Here is a 26,195-nt window from a genome sequence, read left to right as displayed (position 1 = left end):
GGGGAGGTCAGGCCCAGGGGTGAAGCAACTCCAGGAAACAGGTCTCCCCCTTACCAGAGTTCTATCACAGCCAGATCCTCAGATGGCACTTCAGAAGCACATTCTGCTAGGGGGACCAACCATCCTGATTTGCCTGAGACCGTCCCACATTTGGCAGTTAAAGTCACCAGTCACAGGACACCCCCAGTCCCAGGCAAGCCAGGATGGTTGGTCCACAGCCTCCCTGAGTGCCCCAGACCACCTCCCTTATCCTGCTAGGTAAATTTATATGCATCCTGTGCTTCTCCCTTGTAGCACTCATCACAGCTGTAATTAAGCAATCAGTTGGGGAATTTGTTATTTAATTTTGTCTCATCCACTGGACTATAGCTTTAGGCAGGCATTGATCAAACCCTGCACCCCTTGCTCCTTGCCCATTACATTATGCAGAATGGTCTCTCAATAGATCTTTCTCAAATAAATGAATGATTACATGAATAAGTGAATGAATTAATGAAATAATTAATTTCTCAGTAAATAATATATAAGAATATTTAGTAACTGCCCTTGCTCAGACTGGCATTTCCCAAAATGTCTTCCTTCTAGCAGTTGTTAAAATTAGTTAGAAAAAATAATGGTTTCCTGGATAAAATAAGCACCAGACTTCTGGATTAAACAAAATCAATCAGGTTTTCTTATTTTTCAGGGACCTTTATATTTACTGAATGAAGTATATACTATGTTTTCCAAATAGTTTAACCATGAACCCTTTTAGCAAAGAGTATTTGGGGGACTTATGCTCTGCAGAACATCTTTTGAGAAATGCTGTACTAAATAAGCACGTAGACTTGCTGCCAAATCCATTTCCAGTCTCCTCTGAGGCTGCAGTTATTATTGTTATCATTGACGCCATTGTTGTTCCTTGCTAACAGGGAGGAGAAAGCTGAGGATAAGTCCCGCCTCTCTCACTGCAAGCTGTGACTCTTCAGACTTTCGTACCTTCACCCTACAATGCACACTAATGTTTCATAAAAATAAATCACTATGCCATGCTGGCTTGTTTCCCTAAAATACTCACAAGGGATGATGAAGCTGCTCCAGCTTGTTTTTCCCAAAGCCTCCATATCCCCCTTCAATGACAAGCCCCATGATCCCTACTGGATAATGGAAGGCAACTCTTTGGATATTCCTTTAGGATGGTGTTGGTGACAAAACTGCCTTTATTTCATTCGCTCAGAGCTGAGTATTCATTGCAAGGTAGCCAGATTCCTACATGGTTTAGCAACCTCCCAGGTCATTATTCACAAGTAATGACATGACTGATCAGTCTCTTAGATCCTGCAGAAGAAGAAAAATCAAAGAATGGGTTTGCTTAGCCATCATGAATGCTAAAAAATACAGTAGCAAAAGAGAAAATGGGAAGATGGGGGAGGAATAGAACCTGCTCCTGAGGGGGATGAAATAATGGTGCATTTCAAAGTACATTTAGAACTATTTTGGGGGCACCTGGGTAGCTCAGTCAGTTGAGCATTTGACTCTTGGTTTCTGGTTCAGGTCATGACCCCAGGGTCATGGGATCAAGCCCCACATCAGGCTCTGTGCTGATCATGGAGATTAAGATTCCCCCGCTTAAGATTCTCTCTTGCTCTTTCTCTGCCCCTCCCCTGCTCACTCTTATGTAAGCTCTCTCAAAATAAGTAAATAAAAATGAACCAAAAAATAAACTGTTTTGAAATACAGCAACCAATGACTGTGTACATAGTTATTTGTTAAAATGAAAAATAAGGAGAGTTGATCAATTTTTCAGTCTCATAAAGGGCATGAATATAGACTTTCCTGCTATATGCCAGTTCTGCTCTACAAATGTTCATGTATTAATTTCTTCTTTAATTAAAAATATTTATTGAGAATTGACTATATATTGGGCAGTCTGCTAGCCACAGGAAATAGAATGGACAACAAAAGGAACACTGCCTCTGCCTTCACAGAGCCTATAGGCTAGTGAAGGAGAGTACACATAATCAGGTAAACAAATTGGGACAAGCACCACGAAGAAAAGGAAGGAAACATACATGGTGCTAGTGATTCATGTATGACAGGATGACATGACCTACTGCAGGCAATCAGGGAAGGCTTTCTTGAGGAGATGACATTTGGGCTGAGATCTAAAGGGCGAGCAGAAAGTTTCTCATTTAAACCTTGCAAGATAGGAATTATAATACCACATACCAGGATAATTTTGGCTGTGAGGAGCAGCAAAAGGAAATGGGGGCAAGAGGAAATACATCTTGAATAATATGTAGACTGAAGGAAGCACAATTTCTGGGTTGCTCAATGAAGTGGCTTATCAGTGTCATCTAGAACTAGGTTTTCCTATCTTTATATCCTACCACCCTCCTCAGAATGTGGATTTGTCTTTTTGGTCTACATTGTGCAGCCTCTTGCAATGGCTGTCCCAACTCCAAGCACTGTATGAGAGACAACCTGAGTGTTTCTTTTCCTAGGGCTCCTTTTCCATTGAAGAAATAATTTCCCAAATCCCCCCTCAGACATCCCCCTATGTGTCATTGGCCAGAGTTTCATCCCATGCCCTTTTCCTAAAACAATTGCTAACAAGAGGAAAGGAATTACTCTGATCAGCTTCGACCAATATTAACCCACTGGACGTTTTAACTCCCTCCCTAGAAGTTTGTGATGGCTTAACATCTAAACAAAAACAGGATTCCATTAGCAAGAGGGATAAGGAATTTTGCCCACCATCAATTTTACTATTAGAAAGTTGATGTCAAAGAATTAAATAACTTATCTCACAATATTTTATGTTGGAGCACAGATAAATCTGATCCCTAATTCAGGTTTTATTTTGTTTTTTCTCCATCTTAAAGCATGCAGTGAAGAGCAGACCAGATCCAGAGCAGGGAGGGTAAGAGGTTTGATGCTTTGCCTATGATGTGGGGCTGGTCCTGGTAGTGTGTCTGCAGGTGAATGAGCCCCAATTATGGGAAGGGATGAAAGGCTGGGAACAGAAAGGCACAATGCATTTTAACGGGAGAAACTTGGAGACAGGAAACACGAGCAGAAGAAATTACTATAACTAAGGCCTCAGAAATGAGGCGAAGTCATGGCTATTAGAATTGAGGCACTAGCAGCCCAGCTAAGTGCCTGAGTAGAACCCCATGCAATTCTCCATCTCAGTGCTGGACTGCGCAGCTGCCTCAGCTGTGAGAGCAAGATGGCTAGGGGAGGAGGGAGCAGGGCAGATGATGAGAACAGTTCGAAGGTGAATCATCCATACTTAATGGAAAAGAGAAAGAAAGAGAATCAATCAAAAGAAACAAAAGGGATGGCTAGAAAGGTAGGAAAAGAATAGGAATAGAATAGAAGGCCAAGAAAGACTTTCATAGGAAAAGGGTAGTCAAACCAAGGTCTGGCACAAGGTATGAGTAGAATACACTTAGATGTATCCGTGCATGCATGAATGAATAAATGACTGAATGAATGAATGATCAAATATAGGGGGAAAAAGCCAGATAATATGTAAGATCTATATATATCAGAGGATGGATGGGGGGGATGGGCTTTGAGTCCTCAGGGATTGGGATCCAAGAATAAAGAAGGAGATGGAAAGTCTTTGAAGATGAATGGTAAATCTAAGGACTTGCTTCCTCTTTGAATACGAACATCAGTGGGAATCAGGTTATTCCCCCCACTTCCACCCCCATTTTCGAGATGCACCTGCAGAGGCAGGCTCTGCTGCCTTCCTGCCCTTTACAGATGACATGTAAGCCCTGTGACAAACTATTCAGGCACCTTGGAGTAAAACCTACATTTTTTTTCAAGTGATAGAACATCAAGCAGACAGAACCCACCAGGATGAGTAAAATTTAGATAGAAGAGACCATCAAACCCCAATTTTCTAATCTAAGGGGTTATCTTGGAGGAGTCCTTATGTTTTATCCTTGGATTGTCACACATCCTCCTGGAAATCCTAGAATGCCAAGGCCAAAGACAAGAGATGCCACTCCTTCAAACATACCCCCTTTATCTCACAATGTCGCACTTTAGTTCCTGCTGTCCCTTCAAAGTGAAATGTCTACAGACTTCAAATTCATGTGTCTCCAAGGAAGACAATTTCCTGAAGCCAGGCTGCCTTCTTACAGGTCCCCTCACTTAAGGCAATTGGTTATTCCCATAATGTGCCCTACTATATTTATATTTATTTGATATTCTGCTTTCTTGGTAGCCCAAGATTATTTTCAGACAGAAACTATATCTTTTTCATATCTGTATCTGCATTGACTTGCATAGCACATGGGTAAAATAAGTGCTCAAAGCAGGTGTATTGATGGAAATACATATGATTCATAAGCAAAGAAGTAATAATGAAGGAAAGAATTAACAAATGAAGGATACGTGAATGAGTAAATGGGGTGACTGAAGAAATTAGTGAATAAAGAGTAAATGAGTGGTTTCTGGTTCCAGTCAAGATGGAGTGTACACCCTCCACTCTGCCTCATTCCTCTTGAAAGCAACTAAAACACTAGAAAGCAAGTTTGGGGCAGCTCTCTAAGGACTCTGAAGAGTAAATAGTAGTACGCAAATCTGCAAAGGAAATACACCTTCAAGTAACACCAAACTAGTGCTGAATTTCCTGTTGATTTTTCCTCCAGTATTTCCCTGCCTGGACTAAACGGCAGTCTAAAATCTAGAACTGTGCATTGGATGAACAGAGAAGAAGCTCCTTCTAATTCAGGTTCAAAGAGTGGTTTCCCACTGCAGGACGTAGGGCTTAATTCCTCTCCCCTTCAAGAGTGGCTGGATTTAGTGGCTCATTTCCAAAGAATAGAGTATAGATGGGGGGAAAAGGTAACTGGATAGTGGGAAAATTTGGCAAACAATACCATAACGAAGTGATCAAGGGGAACAAGGCAATGGTAAGAGGTGGAAGTCCTGTGTCCCTGGTATAATAATGAGAAGGACCTGCACCTGTTCAACCCTGGTCTATCAACAGAAAACATCAGGCAGGGGTGCCTGGGTGGCTCAGTTGGTTGAGCGTCTGATTTCGGCTCAGGTCATCATCTCACAGTTCATGGATTTGATTTCCGCTTTAGGCTGTGTGCTGACAGCTTGGAGCCTGGAGCCTGCTTTGGATTCTGTGTCTCCTGCTCTCCCCCACTCATTCTCTCTCTCTCTCTCTCTCTCAAAAATAAATAAACATTTTTAAACATTAAAAAAAAAAAGAAAACATAGGCCAAGTCAAATTGAGAGACATTTTACAAAGGACCTGACCAGTACTTATTGAGGTCAGGTAAAAACAAGGAAAGCCTGGGAAACTCTACACATCAGAGAAGATCAAAAAGACACGATGACTGAATGTAATATAGGACCCTGAGTTGGATATTAGAACAGAAAAAAGACACTAGTGAAGAAATTGGTGGATCCAAATAAAGTCCATAACTTGGTTAATAATATTTACTAATGTTAATTTCTTAGTTTTGACAAACATACCATGGTATTGTGAGAAGTTAACATTAGGGTAAGCTAAGTGAAAGATACATGAGAAATCTCTGAATATCTAAAATTATTTCAAAATAAAAAGTATTTTTTAATAAAAAAATGAAAAAAGACACACCATACAAATACTAACCATAAGAAAGCTAGAGGGACTAGATTCATATCAAAGTAGAAACATGGATGAGAAATATTACCAGAAATATAATTATGATAAAAGGGACAATAAAAACCATAATCTCACATATCCAAAAAGGACTTGTATTCAGAAGACTTCCTTATATATTCAGGATACAAGTCCTGTTTGGATATGTGAGTTGCAAATATTTTCTTCCAGACTTACTTCCTCTTTCATTTTTTTGTTTGTTTTTATTTTTTAAACTATTTTTTTTTTATTTTAGAAAGAGTATGAGCAGAGTAAGGGCAGAAGAAGAGAGAGAGAATCCCAAGCCGTCTCCACACTCAGCACAGACCTCAAGGCAAGGCTCTGTCCCACAACCCTGGGATCATGACCTGAGCTGAAGTCAAGAATTGGATGCTCCCAACTTTGGCTCAGGTCATGATCTTGCAGTCTATGAATTCAAGCCCCGTATCAGGCTCTGTGCTGACAGCTCAGAGCCTGGAGCCTGCTTCAGATTCTGTGCCTCCCTCTCTCTCTGCCTCTCCCCTACTAAGTGCTCGCCCTCTCTCAAAAATAAAAAAACATTAAAAAAAATTTTCTTAAAGAATTGGATGCTCAACCAACTGAGCCACCCAGGTACCACTATCTTTTGTTTTTTATTTTTCTTACTGTTGACATTCACATACATACCATCGCAAATGGCTAAATTTTTCTTAAAAATAAATATAAAACTATAAAAAATAATTTAAAAAATTTTTTTAAATGAATAAATATAAAACCAAGGGTTGACAAGGAAATGGAGCAACTGGAATTTTCAAATGCAGAATGGTACAGCCAGTCTGCAAAGCAGTCTGCAGGTTCTTATAAAGTTAAATCTACAACTACCAGATGATTCAGGAGTTTAACTCCTAGGTATTTACAATGAAAAATTAAAAACATGTTCATACAAAAGCTTGTATGTAAATGTCATAGCAACTCTATTCATAATTACCAAAAATAGGAAACCGTATGGAAAGGATAAACAAACTATAGTGCGTCCAAACACTAGGATACTACTCAGCAATTAAAAACACACAACAGGGATGAATGTCAGAGGCATAATGTAGTGGCCAGACACACACAGAGAGTCGGGACACTGAGGCTTTTCTTTCCAGGAAGCAGCTTTATTCACGCTAGCACAGGTTCAGGGGGCCAAGACCCCAAAAAGGCTGAGCCCTGAGCACAGCAGTGGGAGGGTGGCGGAGGGGGGGGGGTAAGGAACGCCTTTTGTACAATTTTTTTTTCCTTTGTCTCCCATATTTGGTAACATACAGTCTGTAACATATATGGTCTATGTTACAGAGTAGTAAGGAAGCATGCACACATAGCCAGGTTGCCTTCCCTTGTCTTGATGTTTTCACCACATTCCTTGGGGGTAGGAGGGCTATCCCACAATCATGTTGAGTAAAAGAAGATAGTCTCTAAAGGCTAAATGCTGAATGACTCCATTTATACAACGTTCAGAAAAAGGAAAAACTGCAGTGACCAAGAGCACTGGGGTTACAAGGGGAGGAAGGCTTGACTGCCAGGGACATGAGAGAGTTTCTGGGGGGAGAGCTGCTCTGTGTTCTGATTATGAGAGTGGTTACATAAATCTGTACATATACTAAAACTACCAGAACTGTAAAGCCCGAAAAAGAAACTGCTTGACTGTATGTAAATTTATACAACAATAATAAATACATTTATATATTTGTTCCACTGTACCCTCTCTGAAGGGACTTTTTCCCTCCTCTCAGCCTATCTAAATCTCTAGGCATAATTACCTGGAATCCCACTTCTCAAGATTCCTGTCCTTTGGCATCCTGAGGCACCCTACAGACACTTTAGGGAGACCTGGTGCAGTAGTCCCCTTGGAGCCAGCCTGTCTATTCTGCTGGTGGGAGTCCATGCTCAACTCCCCCAGGTGGCTCTCCAGGGCTGCTGCCTGTCATTGTGGTAGCTACTCTCATGCCCTGTTTCCATCAAGACTCTTGACTGTATGAAAGAGACACCCATCGGATCCAGCCGGGGTCAAAGGCACTTACCCTAGGGCTTCTCAGGGTCCTCACAGAATCTAAGAGGAAATTAAGAAGAGCCATTCCTCAGGGAAATGGAGGAGTGGTCTCTTGCTCATAGGGCCTGCAGGTCTCTGCTTTTCTCAGTGGGTCTGTCCCATTCTCCAGACCCTTCCTGCTTTCTTCTGCTTGCATATCAGCTCTTAGGTGCCCCTCAGTCCTCTAGTTATGGGTCCACAAGACCTTTTTGCTGCAGGGCCTACCACATACTGGCAGCAGTCTCTTTACATTTCCAATTCCAAACTTTGGGGAAATAAATCAGTTGCCTTTCCCAACATTTTGAGTCTGCCACATAATTCTGGGCTGGGGTTATGTGCCCACCTCTGCTCAGTAAGCAACTGGACGAAGGATTAAATTGCACTAGGAAGGGTTAAATGGACTATGAGCTTCTCCTTCCAGGGGCTGCAGCTAGGGCAGGCACTTTGAAAAATGCCACTTGATTTCATTCACAGCCGTGTGGAGCAATTGATATACAACACTCCCTCGGGGACAAAGCTGAAATCATGCATCCAGCTACAGGGCCAAGTGCGGTTTAGAGCAAGCCATGAAGCCTCAGTACTAAGATGTATCACCCAGCTGCCTGACTGGTGACCAGAAATACCTTTAAGACTAGCCAGGGCCAGAGGAGGGTTCAGAGAGGGTGAGGCCAGGAGGCCTGCTGGTGCTAAAAGAAGCCTGGAGGAGTCGCTGACCCAGACTCAAAGTTCACCTTGAGCAAAGGCAGCCAGAGCAACACAGAACAGCTTTGCTGACAGATGAAGGGGCAGGCCACGGAAGGGCATAGGAGGGCGGATCTGTGAAGGGCAAGCAGGTGCCAGGGCAGGAAAGAAGAGGGCATCAGAGTTTTAGGGGCACACCTCCCTGCTTTCAGAGGGTTATCCTCCTCCTCCCCATTACCTCAGGACCCTCCCCAACCCAAGTCTTGACTGAGAGGCTACTGCCTTGTCACCACTGGTACAGATCTTTCTGAGACTCCATTCTGCCTGCTCCCAGCACTACAATCCTCCAGACCCCGTTTGTGACAATAAAGCACTGTCTTCTTTTCAGAGGAAAGGTAATATTTTGTCACACACTCTTCCTTCAAGTAGTCATTTATTCTGTAAAGCTCAAATTCCTCTCCTTTCCTACCACCTCACTATAACTACAAAGTAAAATCCAAAAGTGATATGCAAAAGAAGGACTGAATGCTATTGTATTTCATTCTTCATGAGTTTGCTGGGAAAACTCAGGCTGGTTAACTCAAGTGGTCTATACCCTCCTAACTGTCCTCCCTCAAAAAAAGAAAAAAGCCACCGTGATATCCCCTAATTTGATACTTGTCACCCAATAGAGAGTTGGTTCAGAAACTGTGGTTAAACAAGCAGGTGAGGAAGTGTGTCTCCTTCCTCCCTGCTCCATGCCACAAGTATCACTCCCAGAGTTGTGAGGTCAGGCAAAGTGGAGAAATGTCCCCAAAGGGATGGCCCTTCTTCTCACATAGACGGTCTTGGGCAGGACTATGGAGCTACCTCTACTCACTATGTGACTTTGGGAAGGTTAATTAACTTTACTGTGCTTTGCATTTGTCATCTGTAAAATGTGTTTATCTATCCATGGGCATCTGGGGTGATGAAATGACACAGGTGTAAAAAATATTGTGTTTAATACTTCTCTTGCCCAATCTCCTTTCCTTCTCCTAATACTGGGTAACATTGTAAAAGGGTCACCTAGAGGAGAAAAACTGATTTCAAACAAAGATTGGGATCTTTGGGTCCCCAGTAGTCAGATGAGGGAACTGAGCCCAGAGAGGTTTAAAAAAATTCATCCGAGACCACAAAGCTAGTAAATATCTGAGATGGAATTAGCACCCAGGGTGGCTCTAGAGTCCGTGCTCATAATCATAGCATCTACCTGATGAATGAATGCTGGGAGGAGGAAGGTAATTTAATGGGCTAGTAAATGAATTCAGAAGTGCACTAATGATGGCCCAGAGTGGTGCAGACATGTATGCAAATGGAGGAGTCTGAGGACTAGGAAAGAGGGAGGGAGGAAGGATGAAGGAGGGATCGATGGGGATTTGTATTTCACACGCTTGGGGCTGGCTTTTGGAATGTGTAATTTAGGGCCAGGCAGCCAGTTTTGGAGAAAGATGGTGATGCAAATGATCTTAAAAATACCCACTGAATCACCAAATACTAAGTTCTTGCTATATATGAGGGCCCTCCCCCCGCCCCCATTAGACTGTATGATTCAGAAGCACCTGATTATGTGTTAAATCCCAGTACTCAGACCTTACGACAATCAAACCAGGGAGTGAGGCTGTAGGCACTGCTATTTTTTAAAGCACCCCACGTGATTCTGATGTGCAGCCAGGGTTGAGACCCCTGGAATTGATTACCTCGTGGAATCCTCACAGCATCCCTATGAGAGTCTATTATTATTGTCTCAGAGAGGCTAAGTAACAGCTCAGAAGGAGCAGAGCCAGGGTTCAAACTTTAGTTTATGCAACTTCAAAGTCCATACTTTTAGGTACTGTGCAAGCTTAGAACTGAAAGGGGTTTTTGGGATTGCCACGTGCAATCCCCTCTCACATGGCAGGGTAGAAAATTGAGGTTCAGAGATGGAAAGTGAATTGCCAGAGGTCAGTCACATCGGTAGTGTCAGAGTCCAGGCCACCTGCATCTCTGGACCCTCAGCTCCCAGCCATGCCTCATTCTGTTGTAGACTAGAATATTGATCTAGAGAAGTAGCAAGGAAATAAAAAAAAAAAAAAAACAACCCAGTACTGGGTCAGAGTGTCAGACGGTGCTCTCTTGTTCCCAGGACTGAAAAGACAGATGCTTCATTCCAGAGAGGTAACCAGGAAGGGATCCCCAGCAGGCCACTCTCACCCTACCACCTTTTCATGTCTGTGCAACAGCTCCTGCTCAGTGACAGCCAAACCCCTTATTAAGCGGCCTGCGCCATCTTGTCTCTTGCCCTCGCTGAACTTACACAGCTCATGTTGTAGGGATTAGGGGAAAAAAATCCCTCCACCCTGAGGCAGAACTGTAACAACATGGAAGCTGACTAGGAAGGCAGTTCATCGTATTGGCTTGAAAAATAACGAAGGTGACATTTAGGGGGTTGCTCTGGCCTCCCTGTCATTGAGCCTCATCATTAATTTAACCATCTCTGTTACAGACAAACTTTCTAGGCAGCCTTGGAGGGATGAGAAGAAGGCTTCCTGTCCTCTGTGGCCCATTAGAGATGTAGGGGGCTTCTCTCTCTATGTCCCCCCAGTCACCTGAAATCTGGTCTCTGTCCAATTCCTGCCTCCAATGACATTTCTGCAGGAGAGCATAATTGGCTGCTGTTGATAAGGGCAGAAAAGGTGAGACACGCATGGGCAGAAGGGATCTGCTAAACATCGATGCTCTGCCCAGCTGGTAGACACCATTTATCAAATGCCCACAGTGGACTAGTCACTTGTTTGTACATCCATTCTTTAATTCAACAATTACAGACAGGTGTCTCTTCTGTGTCAGGCACTGCAATAAGGGCCGAATATACTACAGTAGGCAAAGAGGCCTGGTCTCAGACTTTCTTGAGCCTGCAGTTGGTCCTACGCTGTCCAGTATGGTGGCCAATAGCCATAGGTGGTTACTTAAATTTAAACTGATCTAAATTAAATACAGTGAAAAATTCAGTTCCTCCTTTCTACTAGCCATATTTCAAGGGCTTAGTAGATACCTGTGGCTAGAGGCTACCATAGTGGATAGACAAGAAACACTTATATTATCACAGAAAGTTCTACTGGACAGCACTGGTTTAGTGGGACAGATGAACATTATGCGTATGTTCTTGCATCTAGTCTTCATAGAATCTTCTCAGGTTATGTTTTTTCCATTATTTTATAATTTTTTTAGTCTAAGTATGTTCCAAGCTATATACGGAATATACTTATACCATAGTGGTTTTTTTTATCTTTTATTTATTTGTTTTGAGAGAGAGAGAGAGAGACAGAGAGACAGAGTGAGAGAGAAGAGAAAGAATCCCAAGCAGATTCCACACTGTCAATGCAGAGCCCTACATAGGGCTCAATCCCACAACCATGAGATCATGGCCCGAGCCAAAATCAAATGTCATACACTCAACTGACTGAGCCACTCCGGAGCCCCTTCCTTTATTTTAGAAAGGAGGAAACAGTGACCACCTGGCCAGTTGTGGGACCAGGCATTGTCCTATTCTAAAACCTATAAATAAGTGAAAGGAACCAAAATCAAAGATCTACATAGAAATGTAAAGTAATTTTTAAAAATTATTTTCATGTTTATTTATTTTTGAGAAAAAGAGAGACAGAGCATAAGTAGGAGAGGGGCAGAGAGAGGGAGAAAGAAAGATGCAGAATCCAAAGCAGGCTACAGGTTCTGAGCTACCAGCACAGAGCCTGACATGGGTGGGGCTCAAACTCATGAACCACGAGATCGTGACCTGAGTCGAAGCAGGATGCTTAACTGACTGAGCCACTCAGGTGCACCAGAAGGGCAGAGTAATTTAAAGTATATGGCTTGTGGTATGACCTATTAGTATTTAAATACTAATGTGGGCCAATTTTTTTAATCTCTCTGAGCCCTCATTATATGGGGATAATCATATGGTCACTTCATATTCTGGTAGAGATGATTGGCAGGACAATACAGGTGTGCACATCCTTAGACTAGGATGAATGCCCAATATTCAGTAGCCATTGTTGTTGTTTTGGATGAAGAAACTGAGCTCTAAGTAAGAGAGGTAACAATAGTGGTTTAGGATCAGAAACACGAAATAAACTCAGACATCATTTGTTTTAGAAAACTCAAGAAAGCAAAAATTAAAATCAAGGAGGAACAAGGAAAGTAGGCCCAGGATTTTGAACATCTTATTATTTACCTTTTTCTGCATGACAAATTACACAAAGACTTAGTGCCTTAAAATAACAAATATGATTATCTCCTTGTTTCTGAGGGCCTGAATCTGAAAGCAGTTTAGCTGGGTGGCTCTGGCTCAGGATCCTTTACAAGGCTGCTGTCAAGATACTGGCAGGGCTGTGTTAGCTGAAGGCTTGACTGGGGCAGGAGAATCAACTTGTAAGAGGACTTAGTGACAAGACTGTTGACAGGAGGCTTTGGTTTCTCTCTGGCTGTTGGTTGGTCATGTTGGATATTCACCACTTGGTCCTCTACACAAGGCTCTCTGAGGGTTCTTAAGGCATGGAAGCTGACTTTCCCCATGGAACCTAGAATCTCCTGATCAGTAGTCAGACGCGTTATCCATTGTGCCACTGGCCCCTTCCGACTTTCCCCATGGAAATTACCCAAAGGGGAGAGACAGCAAATGAGAGAAGATCACAGTTTTTTGTAATCTAATCTCACAAATGACATACCATAACTTCTGCCATATTCTATCTTATTAAATCAAGTCACTAGATCCAGCCCATACTGGACCAAGAGATGAACTAAACTCCACATTTTAAAAAGAGAAATATCAATGAATATGTGGACATATATTAAAACTACCACAAGTATGAACTGGACTGAATGTCCAGAGCTCCCTTCAAGTAGAATGCATGGATGGATCAACCAGAGTTAAAGGCATAAAGTCTACACATATGAATACCACTTTACCATCCAGGAGCTCAAGTCAGATCTAGGCAGGTACCAAGAGGCCTGACCTTATCAGATGAAGAAATGGGCACCAGTGAGAAATATGTATACGTGGGATAGGAAGGGCACATCATCTGTGATATAAGAGAATATGAACATATTGTGCATAAAGCCTTTCTCCTAACTGGGGCATTGTGTTTGGGGAGGGAAGCACAAGAAAGACCTACTCAGAAACACTTCCAAAATTACATTGTTTAATTTCTGGCCAGAATATCTTCCCTGAATCCATCTCCTTTCTTTTATTTAGCCTCAGGTTGAGTAGCAGAGAAGGGAAAGGAAGGAATTAATGTTCATTGAACATTTACTAAGCCAGTTTATGTATTTCTCACAATTATCCTATCAAGTGTCAAAGACAGATTATTAAAATATGGTGCCCTCCCACTTGACTATGTAGCTGTCCATAGTCCTGAATGATTGTTCTCTAGCCAAGTGATCTTCAAAATGAGATTGACCAACCCAGACAGCATGCATAATGATTCATGGAAGCTTTATGAAAAAATACATTAGGCCTCTATTTATATATTCAAATTTAAAATAAGTAAATATTAAGTTTTACTAATGTGTAATACACAGCTGGACATTGATGCTCTGATGCTCGATTTGCTATGTACCCTCCATGAGGGATCCTAAGGAAACTGTAAGTGTCTTAAAATGTAGAAGGGATACCTATGGAATCCTCATTCAATTTTGGGTTTTCAGCATTTCATGATTTATCTTAGTTGGCATATGTACAGTTAAGTGGATTTATAGATTATATTATCTGAAATACTAGAGTTGGGTGAAGACAATGAAAACCTTTTATACCACATAGAAGTTCACTAGCTATCCAATCAGAGCTAAGTACTTTAAAAAGTTGTCTAAAATAAAGATGAGACATATAATTGTTTTTCAAAAAGTCAAGAGTTTGCAATTTGCTGACATTTTCTGTGATGAAACCAGTTGTCAGTAGTCTCTTAGCTAAGATAATTATTAAATTCAATCTCTGGTATAAATTGAACATTCAACTAGATCTTTGAATAACTATCTCAGAAACCAAGATTTTCAAAAACATAATATTTTAGTGAGAGCAAGCATTTTTATCCCATTAATAAATTTTTTAAATTATTGGTTATTTTTATCTCACACTTTTTAAAAAATCCCCATCTTAGAAATCTCAGTTTGTATATGCCTTATGCATAAAATACTAGTAGAGAAGAAACCATATAACATAGTAGAGAAGAAACCAAAGAAATATGCATACGCTGGTACTAGGTGCTCAAAATTTCCAAGATCAATAGAGGCTTATGATCCAGTTGTTTCTCCTAATGTGGTTAAGGCTTGCACTGAGTCTCTTGAAACAATTCTAAGTAAGAAAATGGCAAGATGGGTGAGAAAGAAGAGAGCAAGGATGGAGACCATCAGACACGGAGGCTTTAGAAAGTCGGAGCTATGCAGGGATTGGCAAGGAGAAAGCAAGATTGTTCTAAAGTTGTTTTCACATAAGCACAGTAACTAAGGACAAAACCACAACCAAATCTCATTAGCTAAATGGCTCCAAGAGTCAGAAGGTGAGCATCAAGGGACACAGAGGCAGGCAAGCATCAAGTCGAACAATGGTGGTCCTGTGGGAGCCCCGACAGAATGCCCATGAAGAGAATGAATTCTTTCTGCAGCTGAGTTATTCCAAAGAGCTCCTGGCTTTTCTCTGTTCTTATTTTCTATCTTGATGAGAAATGTGCTGATTTCCACCCTGTCTCAGGATAAATAGAACTTTGACATATAGTTCACAATTTATGTAACTGATTTCGTATACTTCGGCTGGCTGTTTCTTGTTTCTGACGATTACAAATACTTCTTTCCTCTCTCAGAGGTGTTGTGGGGCATCTATGATCACTTGGCTGTGCCCTTGATGCCACAGTTATGGGTGCTATTGTCTCCATGTCTCACTGCAGAAATGTGAATTAAGACTCAGACAGGTATGCTACTTACCCAAGGACACTTTTTAAGAGGGGTAAATGACAGAGCCAGGATTTGAACCCAGGGCAATCTTAGGAAGTACTTTAACTAAATTATCTTCCCTATCTCAAGTGTCTCCAGCCTGGACCCCCTTGATCCTAACGCATCTCCATCAGTAGCAATGTTTTGGAGGTTTAGCATAACCCCAAGCTATTTTCAAAACTTCTAAAGTCCAATGGTAATGGCTATAAGACAGGCTATTTCTTTCATTTTTAATTCTTTAAAGTTTATTTATTTATTTAGAGAGAGACAGAGACAGTGTGAGCAGGGAAGGCACAGAGAGAGAGAGGGAGAGAGAGAATCCCAAACAGACTCTGTGCAAGACAGTTATTTCTTTATGAACACAGTGTTTGTAATGAATAAAATCTTTTAAAAATGGAGTCAGAAAGAAATGGAGACATGTATGAAAATCATATATGTGGTCATTGGTGGTCAGAGCATGGTGAGTCATTGTTTTAGATTTTTACACAAATACCCTGTGCCAAGTTCCTTTAACTGCATAAAGCATCTGATGAAGCCAGACAGCTTACCAAGTATGTGACCTCAGGCTATTTATATGACTTTATTGTGTTTCAGTTTCCTCATCTGTAAAATAGGGATGAAGACAGACCTACCTCTTAGTGTAACTGTAAGAATTTTTAAAAATAAAAACATACAAAGTACTTAGAACAGGGCCTGACACATAGTAGGAAGTCAGTGACAGCTGCTGTTGCTGTTTAGCCTCATTGTCCTCATCTATAAAATGGACTGATTCATATACTATCTTTCCCATAGGCTTATTGTGAGACCCAAATGAAACAGTACAAAAGTGCCTTACAAGCTACAGCAGGCTCCGAAAATGAGAGTGTGTGCTGTAATTTTTACTCTTACGACTCACACGTGAAACAAGTCTAAGAACAGCATATTCCAGCTGGGAAATTAAAAGCTTTGTTTCCTTTGGAGTCAGAGTGTGTCCCTGTATAGATCAATGTTGCTGAAGCACAGAGAGATTTAATTACCTCAAGCCTTAGTGCCTTGCCTGCTGAGAGCAGGGAGTGCCTGGTGAGAGGAGTGGCTGAATGTGGAGGTGACAGGCCAGCATATGGGCACCTGGGGACTCTCAGGCCACAAGTTCTGGCTCTGTTCCTAGGGCCAGACAACCTGACAAAGGCAGAGCTGGCCCCAAGGAGAAGGTGTGAACCTGTGTGTTCCATGCTGTGACGGACTCTTCCTTGGGAAGGAGGAGGCTAAGCCTGCCTTCCTTGCCCTTCCATGCACGTGTGTGTTCCGTGTAAGTGCACATGGCACTGTGTATTGACAGTATCCACATACTGAGGTGTTTGTGCACCACAGACTCCAGCCTTAAATACATACAGTCACGTGAGTGTGTGTGCACATGTACCTGTGCATCTGGGCATGCCCGGTTGTATACAAAACATGAGTGGGTTTGCACGTGTGCCCTTTACCCCCAAAGGCACACAGGCATGTCTCTGTCTTTGCTCTTGGCCCAGCAAACATGGGTCTGTGTGGCCAGGTGAATTCATGTCAGCCCCTGGCTTACATACAGATGAGTCTGTACATGAACTTGCCATGTGTCTCAGTAGTCCCCAGGAATCTGAGACAGGGCAGACTGTGGGGCTGCCCATGGGACATCAGTGGAGCTGGTTCTGGGAGATGCTGGGTGAATGCTCCAAAGCTAGGAAGAGGCAATTTTGGAAGAGAGAAGCTGAGCTCACATCACAACGTGGGGGGTGGGGGGAGTCAAAGAAGTATGGATACTAAGTGGGAGGAGATGCAGAACCTGGGCTGTGGGGAGGAGAGAACAGGGAAGAACACAGTACAGAAATAGGGAAGCAGAGCATCTGGCTAAGAGATCCACAGCCGGCAGGCACAGACAAGAGAACTGGTTTTTGTTTTTTCAAACAGAGATACTTCCTTAAAGGTGTCACACCAGTTGCACCGTGTGTGTATAGAAGGCATCAATTTTGAGTGCTGTCATATGGCCAAGATGTGGGCTTGGTCAGGCAGACTCCTTGGAAGAGGATGGAGCAGACCAGGCAGATGAGCAAGCCTCACTCTTCTCTAGGCAAGGACATACTACCTGGGTGAAGAGCCACACAGTGGACAATTGAGACTATAAAGACTTGTGTGTGAACCTGTCTCTGCTAATTAGCAGCTGGATGATTCTGGCAGTTCCTGACTTTGCTGAGCCTCAGTTTCTTTATCTGTAACAAGGGGTGATAATGCCCAACTCTCCAACTTGGGAATATTGAAAATAAACACATGAAGCCTTTACTAAGTTGGCTGGGGTACAGTAGTAGGAACTCAAATATGTCAGATTCTCCAACCTGGGCCCTCAGGCACTTCACTGCACACCTGACTCCCACATGCAGTGGTGCCCAGACAAAGGCAAACGCCTTCCTGGCTATGTTGACAAAATTAGTTATTTATGCTCTGCTGTCTGCTCTACCTGCCTGCTGTCTTCACAATCCCCAGTTTTCTCATCTTCTGATTATTAAAAACATAATATACACATATTACTCTCCTGCTACTGTCATAGCCACTGGGGATTGAGAAATAAGGAGCTGAGTGTCTTCTTTCTTAGAGCTCGTGGTCTAGTAAGGGAGAGGGAGAGAGTAGAAACAAGCACAGAAGTAAGTAATTGCTACTCCGGGCAGGAATAGCCACAGTAGACTGAGGCCCAGATGCTGGCATGTGACAACACAGATCCAAGATTTTCCACTGAACCCAATTCCAAATCATTTTAATATTTTTTTCAAAAGAGGCAATTTGTTGGGTATGATTATTGTGTTTTAATTTTTTATGGAACACTTCAGGCATATATAAAGCATAAGTACAATGAGCAACCATGTAACAACTATCCAGCTTACACTAAAAACTTGAATGCATTTTCCTTCCTTTCTACCCTCAGTGGTAACCTCTCTTCTGAATTTGGTGCTTATCATTCTCTGCTGTGTTTTTATACTTTTATTACATATGTATGAATGTACATGAATGTACAAATGATGCATCACATTTTTTTGTGCCCTCCAGGTATTTATTTCTACACTTTTGCCTTTTTTCAAATGAGGGTCACCTCAGGGGCCATTTATTTTATACATTTTAAAACTTTATATAAACATTACATACTGTATCACTCTGCACCGATTTTGGTTTTGCCCAACATTATATTTTGAGATGTCACCATGTTGATACCATATTAACTGATGTGTCACTGCTCTATTGGATTCCATTCCGTGACAATATCACCATACTGATCTGTTTTCCTGGCAGTTGACACTGGGTTGGGGAAATGGAATCACTAAGTCTGTCCCTTAGAGTTCTCCAAGAAGCAGACACCACGGTAGGATTAGATGTGCAAGAGAGTTATTGGAGAAACTGGTGAATGATGAGGGGTGGGGTGGGCAGCAGTAGGCTGGGAGAGTCTGCAGACCATGATGCAGGTCTGACACCTGTGTAAGGGGAGTGGGGAGGAAGGAGGATTGAATCAGAAGAGTTTCTTCTTTTTTTAATTTAAGTTTTAGTTAACTTACGGCGCAATATTGGTTTCAGGAATAGAATTCAGTGGTTCATTGTTCACAACATCCAGGGCTCATCAAAAGTGCCCTCCTTAATATCTATCACTCATCTAACCCATCTCCCACCCACCTCTCTCTGTCAACTCATACTTTGTTCTCTATCATTAAGAGTCTCTTGTGGTTTATTTCCCTCTCTTATCTTACCCAATGTTCATCTGTTTTGTTTCTTAAATTCCACAGATGAATGAAATCATATGGTATTTTTCTTTCTCTGATTGACTTATTTTGCTTAACATAATACATTCTAGCTCCATCCACATCATTGCAAATGGCAATATTTCATTCTTTTTGATAGCCAAGGATTATTCCCGTGTGTGTGTGTGTGTGTGTGTGTGTGTGTGTGTGTACCACATGTTCTTTATCCATTCATCAGCTGATGGACATTTGGGCTCTCTTCATAGTTTCACTATTGTTAATAATGCTGCTCTAAACATTGGGGTGCATGTACCCTTCAAATCTGTATTTTTGTATTCTTTGGGTAAATACCTCACAGTACAATTGCTGGATTGTAGGGTAGTTCTATTATTAGTTTCTTGAGGAACCTCCATACTGTTCTCCAGAGTGGCTGCACCAGTTTTCATTCCCACCACCAATGCAAGAGTGTTCCTCTTTCTCTGCATTCTTGCCAATACCTGTTGTTTCTTGTATTATTAATTTTAGCCATTTTGACAGATGTGAGGTGGTATCTCATTGTGGTTTTGATTTGTATTTCCCTGATGATGAGTCATGTTGAGCATCTTTTCATATGCCTGTTAGCCATCTGGATGTCTTCTTTGGGAAAGTGTTTTTTATGTCATTTACCCATTTCTTGACTGGGATATTTGTTTTTTGAGTGTTGAGTTGGATAAGTTCTTTACAGATTTTGGATACTAACCTTGTATCAGATATGTTGATTGAAACATCTTCTCTCATTCTTTAGGCTGCCTTTTAGTTTTGTTGACTGTTTCTTTCACTGTGTAGAAGATTTTTGTCTTGATAAAGTCCTAATAGTTCATGTTTACTTTTGTTTCCCTTGCCTACAGTGACATGTCTAGTAAGAATTTGCTATGGCCAAGTCAAAGAAGTTACTGCCTATGTTGTCTTCTAGGATTTTGATAGTTTCCTGTCTTACATTTAGGTGTTTCATCTATTTTGAATTTATTTTTGTGTATGGTGTAAGAAAGTGGTCCAGTCTCATTCTTCTGCACGTCACTGTCCAGTTTTCCCAACACTATTTGTTTAAGAGACTGTCTTTTTTTCCATTGGATAGTCTTTCCTATTTTGTTAAAGATTTATTGACCATATAGTTGTGGGTCCATTTCTGGGTTTTCTATTCTGTTCTATTGATCGTTGTGCCAGTGCCATACTGTCTTGATGACTACAGCTTGGTAATATAGCTTGAAATCTGGAATTATGATGCCTCAAGTTTTTTTTCCTTTTCAGGATTGCTTTGGCTATGTGAGATCTTTTCTGGTTGCATATAGATTTTAGGATTATTTGATCCAGCTCTGTGAAAAATGCTAGTGCTATTTTGATACAGATGCATTAAATATGTATATTGCTTTGAGCAGTAAAGGCATTTTAACAATGTTTGTTCTTACAATCCACAAGCATGGAATGCTTTTCCATTTCTTTGTGTCCTCTTCAGTTTCTTGCATAAGTGTTCTATAGTTTTCAGAGTTAGATCTTTTACCTCTTTAGTTAGGTTTATTCCTAGGTATCTTACTGTTTTTGGTATAATTGCAAATGGGATCAATTCCATGGTTTCTTCTTCTGCTGCTTTATTATTGGTGTGTAGAAATGCAACAGATTTCTGCATTGATTTCATGTCCTGTGACTTTACTAAATTCATGTATTAGTTTTAGCAATTTTTTGGTGGAGACTTTTGGGTTTTCTACATAGAATATCATGTCATCTGCAAATAGTGAAAGTAGAGTCAGAAGAGCTTCTGACTGTAGTATAGTTCTAAGAGTCTCAGCAAAGCCAACAGGAAGTACCTACACAAAAGTAGCCCATTAGAAGTACCTCGTGTGAGGCAGGAATGGTCCAGCCCAACCTTGGTCTTCCTGCTGTGCTCAGTCACCGGTGCAGGGGCAGTCTGAGTTAAGCATCACAATGGGTCTGGAGATGTGGAGGATTGGTCATCCGTGTTCCCCAGAGTGGGTTCTCTGGAAGAAGGTGGTCTGAGTGGTGCCACCCCCTCCATGACCACCATACTGTGATCAGAGTATGTAGTCGGGAGCAGAGAGGAGGTAGACTCTTACTGTGCCTGGCAGACTTTCATTCATTCTCTCATCCTTTACCTTTGAAAACAAAGTGAGATGTTTGAGAAGGCCATCATAGAACGTGTCATTAAAGATGGTCCTAAAGGACTTTCAAGCATTGCTGCTGGGGCCAGCAGTCTCAGTAAGCCATTTCTGTCCATTTCTTGGTGACTCCATGCAGCTCAACTGTGAGGGATCTGCTACAGTCAAGATTCCAAGAGGCTCTATATTATGGTTCTAGGGTCAAACAGACCTGCATTTCATTCTCCTCTCTGCCACCTTGTCATTTATACAATCATTTCACAGTGATAGATCTCACATTTCTCATCTAAAAATGAGGATAACTAGATCCATCTTAAAGAATTGTTATGGGGATTAAAAGAGTTGATATAAGCAGTGTTTGATACACATAGGTGGTGTTTTAAAAACCATGAGTTTCTTCCTCTGTACTGCTAGGTTATTATTAGGGATATAGAAATTTATTTTTGGATGCAATACTTTTTCTCCAACTGAGAAATGTTTAAAAACTTAGATCTCTAGTTCTGCAAACTCCAGCCAACTATGGCAATTGAGGTAAATCAAAATGATGTCCATTGGACCTTCTTATTCATACCCATCACTCTTTCTAAAGCAGCATTTGTGATTAATCTCACTCTAGGGCTAAATCAGTCCCAAGCGTTTCCAAGGCACTTGATAAAGAAGCTCTCTGATTTATAGCAAACACCATTATTGAGCGGTGGCAGAGGGAGGCCATTGGGGGATTTGTCTTGCTGGAAACTCTGTCTGTTGGAGCCATTTCTTCTATTTTCCTGGATAAGAGCTCAATTTATTTCAAAATAGATGGATGGGGTCCTGTTTTGCTCCCTTGGCAGGGTAGAAAGGAGACAAAAGTTTTACAATTTTTAAAAATAAAGAATAATACTTAATGTTTTAAATTTGGAAAGCTCTTTACAGCCTACACAGACATCAGGATTCAACAAAAGCCTAGGCACACAGTAGGTCCTCAGAAAATGTTTGTGAAAGTGCACATTCATTTCCTTTAATCCTCACAGTGGCCCCGTGAAGTACACCAAGTCCACTTTTCCCATTGGACAAAGGAGGAAAATAACGTTCACAGGTACGAAATATCAGAGTTAGGACTCTGATATAGACCCAGACCTGAGCGTTACCAGGCCCCACACTGGAGCCCTCAGGAGTCCAGGAGCAGAGCCATCATGCCCATTCCTTGAGCACAAATGCCCGAGACCCTTTCTGAGTTCGAAAATGTGGTCAGTCAAGGCTGCAACTTCTTTTTCACCTAGTCTTGGGGTCTCTTTGGTTCTATTCCAGAATACATTTATGGAATACTTGCCTCTTACTTCGTGTTCATCTTCCTCACTTTGTTTGCTCAGAACCTACCCTCTTCCCCAACACCTCATAGATAGTCATCTTTGCTTGGACATTTCCAGTGACAGGGAGATCCCTGGCCAATGGAGAGTTCTTCTTATTTGACTGGGCCAACATACTGCCCTGGAATGTAATTACCTGGACTTTAGACCTGGCTCCAGGCAGGATGGTAGCAGTGAAAAGTTTAGGCACAGGCATACCTGGCTTAACGCACAGCTGTTTTACTTACTAGCTCTATGACACTGTTATCTAACTCATAAAATATATTATTTAACTCATAAAATGGAAAATAGAACCAGTAATATTTTATCAGCAGGAATTCTTTGGGTGCAAGGAAGACAACACTCAATTAACAGTAGCATAAACAATAAAGACATTTAATAATCTCATTTCACAAAAAGTTTCAAGGGAAGCAATGCCAGCGTTGGCTCAATGACAAGGTGATATTACTGTTCTTGGTTAGTATCTTCATGATTCTCAGGTTTATTAGAAAGCCATAGCAGCAACAAGCATCTGAACACAGTACTTGCAAAGCAGAAATAGAAGACATAAGGGAGGGAGGGAGGGAGGGAAGGAAAAAGGAAGAAAGGAAGGAAGGAAGGAAGGAAGGAAGGAAGGAAGGAAGGAAGGAAGGAAGGAAGGTAGGAAGGAAGGAAAGAAGGAAGGAAGGAAGGAAGGAAGGAAGGAAGGAAGGCAGGCTTTGTATCCAGCCTCTCTTTAATCAGGGATGAAAATATTTGCCATCTCTGGAAAATATTTACATGTTCCTTTATTCCTCATTGACCAGATCTGGTCACATGGCTAACTCCTAGATACTGCCTTAGGAGGATAAACATTGCCTTGATTGATTTAAACAATCATGATTTATCTCCATGAGCAGGGCATATTGCCACTTAAACAGAACAAAGTTTGCTGGAAAGGAAGAGGAAGTATAGCCATTGGCTGAGCAGAAACAGTATGATAATTGAGGGTAAAATGGAAGAGCATACATGCCAAGTGTTTAGTAGGGTCTCTGACACATTTTTGGTATATAAGTGTTAACTACTACAATTGCCTAGTATTGTCATAAACATTAATAAAAGTATCCAACTTCTCTCTGACCATCTCCTCTCCCACCTAGAACTTGAGTTCAAGGTAAATTATTTACCACCTTGATGATCATGCTCCCTGGCAGAAAGGATAAAGGGGTCAGAGACAGGGCTGCCTTGATGCACAACTCTTCCTGGTGTTCTCTACATTGTTATGTGGGTGGATGGCACTCCCAGAGGTGGGCAATTTATACCTTGTGTGACCATTAGCCTCCGTCCTAATAGGAGTAAAAGAATTACTTTGGTGTTACCTGTCTTCACCATATTATCTTCTCCCAGAAGGGGTCCCCTCCTGCCTTTCCTTGGTCTATTTGGTCCCAACATAAATATTAGTTTTAGGATTGTTGGCTTTTTTTAGTTTTAATTTTTAGCTTTTTTTTTTGTTTGTTTGTTTATTTCATCATTATTACTTTTCTTAAGTCTCACTTAGAAATTTAGCCGGAATCAACATCTTACCAACATCTTGGGTAAAAAGAGGAAAAGAAAGTTCCCTTAAAGGGAGAAAGGCAGTGACCAGTCATGGTCATTGAGCTTGACCATGGGTGCCCTAACTGCCCTTCACATGTCAATGGGGCCTAGAGGGAGGAGGGCTCTCCAGTTCTGCTGGGACCACTGGAAGAGTTCAAGGAGAGACATCTTGCGAGCAGAAGGCAAAGAAACCAGGGCAGGCAATGCCTGATTATTACTTAATGCTATCTTGAGTAAACAACAACAACAAATGAGATTGCTGAAAAATGCTCTTCTATTTGTCTCTTGACATTCTTTGCCTTATAAAAGACTGTCTTAATTTGAGGCCTGGCAAGCAATGAATCTCCTCTCAGATTTTGGCCCCAAACTTTCCTTGTAAATCATCTTTGGAACTAAGAGGATTATAAGGCTCAAAGTTGAGAGGGAAAGAGAAATAACAAGTAGTAATCAGTTACCATGTGCCAGGCATCTACATGTACAAACTCACGCCTTCTCACAGCGCTCTGGGAGGCAGATATTATCAGATATTCGGCAGAAGTGAAATCAGTCCTGGGAAAGTGACATAATTTATCTAAGGTCTGTCTGATTCGAAAGACATTTCTTTACATCACACTGTATTTTCACACATTATATTCTGACCAGCTGGCCAAAGAGCCGACGTACTAACACCTAACTCCTCTGGGTGGCAAGAATCTGAAGCCAAAAGCTTGGAAGGGCTACATAGTCCAAATTGTGATGTCTGTCTGTGTCCGGTCACTGAGGCTCTCTGGGCTCTGATTTCTTTATTGATACATAAAGTGGGACATTGATCTCCACCTCACAGAACTGTTAGAGGAATCAAATTGATCAAGTGCTGTGGGGCCTGGTTTGTCAGAGGTCTCAGTAATCTAGTTGCTGATCTTACTATCAGTACCTTCATTTTGCTGAGCCCTAATGACCATATTTCCAGAACAATCCGACCTGAGTGTCCTCTGCAGAGCAAGTCTGAGCACTACTGAGCGGGCCTCCCCAAGACTGGCTTGACCCCCCCCCCAGCCTGTGTTTCCTTCTTGTTTCGACTCCTGACAGATTTCTGTGTCCTGGACCAGGCCATCCAGCAGGAACTCTGCAATCTGTTCTGGCTGTTAAGTAAACTTCTCCTGCTCCCACACAAACTGTCACATGTGTGTAAATACCGCTTTATGCCTGGACTATGATTTCCAAGTCAAAACTCCCATTGCATGGATGGCTATTAGGGTCACTCCAGATCCAAAGCCCATGAATCACAGAGAATAGGTTCAAACCGAGAGGTTGCTGTGGGAATGGACGGTGTGGCCTGAAGGAGGGATGATTAGCTACTGTAACTTGGGCATGTTTTTATGGCCTCTCTGGGCATCTGAGGATCACGGTCCATGTCACCATCATTAGAAAAGGTAGCACTCTGAACGGGCAATAAGCAACTCACGCCCAATACTACTGTTTATGAGGCCCATTTATATCTGAGCACTGACCTACGACTTCCTCAAAACGATCCCAAGATAAGGGAGAAAAGGACTGTTAGAACTATTTGCAGCATAATGCAGGGCCAGTTACTTCACCTCTGGAACGTCAGGGTCTTCATCTGTTACGTGGAGTTTTTATGGAGACTTGATAATAACAAGTTTGATAGTGCACTTCACAGTTTGGTTTGCCCTCACAGCAGGCCCCGAGGCAGGGCCTAAGGTAAGGTAGGTGGGCACTGGGTCATTTATTTGGCAGTGATCTCAGCGAAGCACATGTGAAGAAGTGGATGAAGAGGGAGGGAAGGGAGAGAAGCCTCCAGAGTATGCACTGAGCAGAGGGTGAAAGCTGTGGAGGCCCAGTCCCACAGGGGACCCGCTGACAAACTTTGAAGCATGACCTATATGAACTACTATATTCCGAGAAGGATGAGATGCTTACTCACTGATGCTGTCGCCTGGATGTGGGACACCAGGGGTGTCCTTCTCATGTGCCCCTGCTTCTGGATGAGTGAAATCGTGTGGTTCATGTGGTGCCAGAGAAGCCGCTCGGCAGAGAAGGAAGCAGCAGGGTGGAGACAGGACTGGA

The 26,195-nt window shown here is 42.0% G+C and overlaps 1 long non-coding RNA gene across 1 annotated transcript; it reads right to left on the bottom strand.

Moving 5' to 3' along the window:
- Positions 1-1,169: 1,169 nt before the first annotated feature.
- LOC115298038 lies at positions 1,170-26,195 on the bottom strand. Its single transcript, XR_003911573.1, has 2 exons — positions 26,053-26,195; positions 1,170-1,317 (listed from the first exon to the last, which is right to left on the bottom strand). It is a non-coding gene; the product is annotated as an uncharacterized LOC115298038 (long non-coding RNA).

This window comes from Suricata suricatta, chromosome 8 (genome assembly GCF_006229205.1).
Source record: "Suricata suricatta isolate VVHF042 chromosome 8, meerkat_22Aug2017_6uvM2_HiC, whole genome shotgun sequence".
NCBI classification, from domain to species: domain Eukaryota; kingdom Metazoa; phylum Chordata; class Mammalia; order Carnivora; family Herpestidae; genus Suricata; species Suricata suricatta.
The sequence above is the reverse complement of the archived record's forward strand: the minus strand, read 5'-3'. Positions and strand labels throughout refer to the sequence as shown.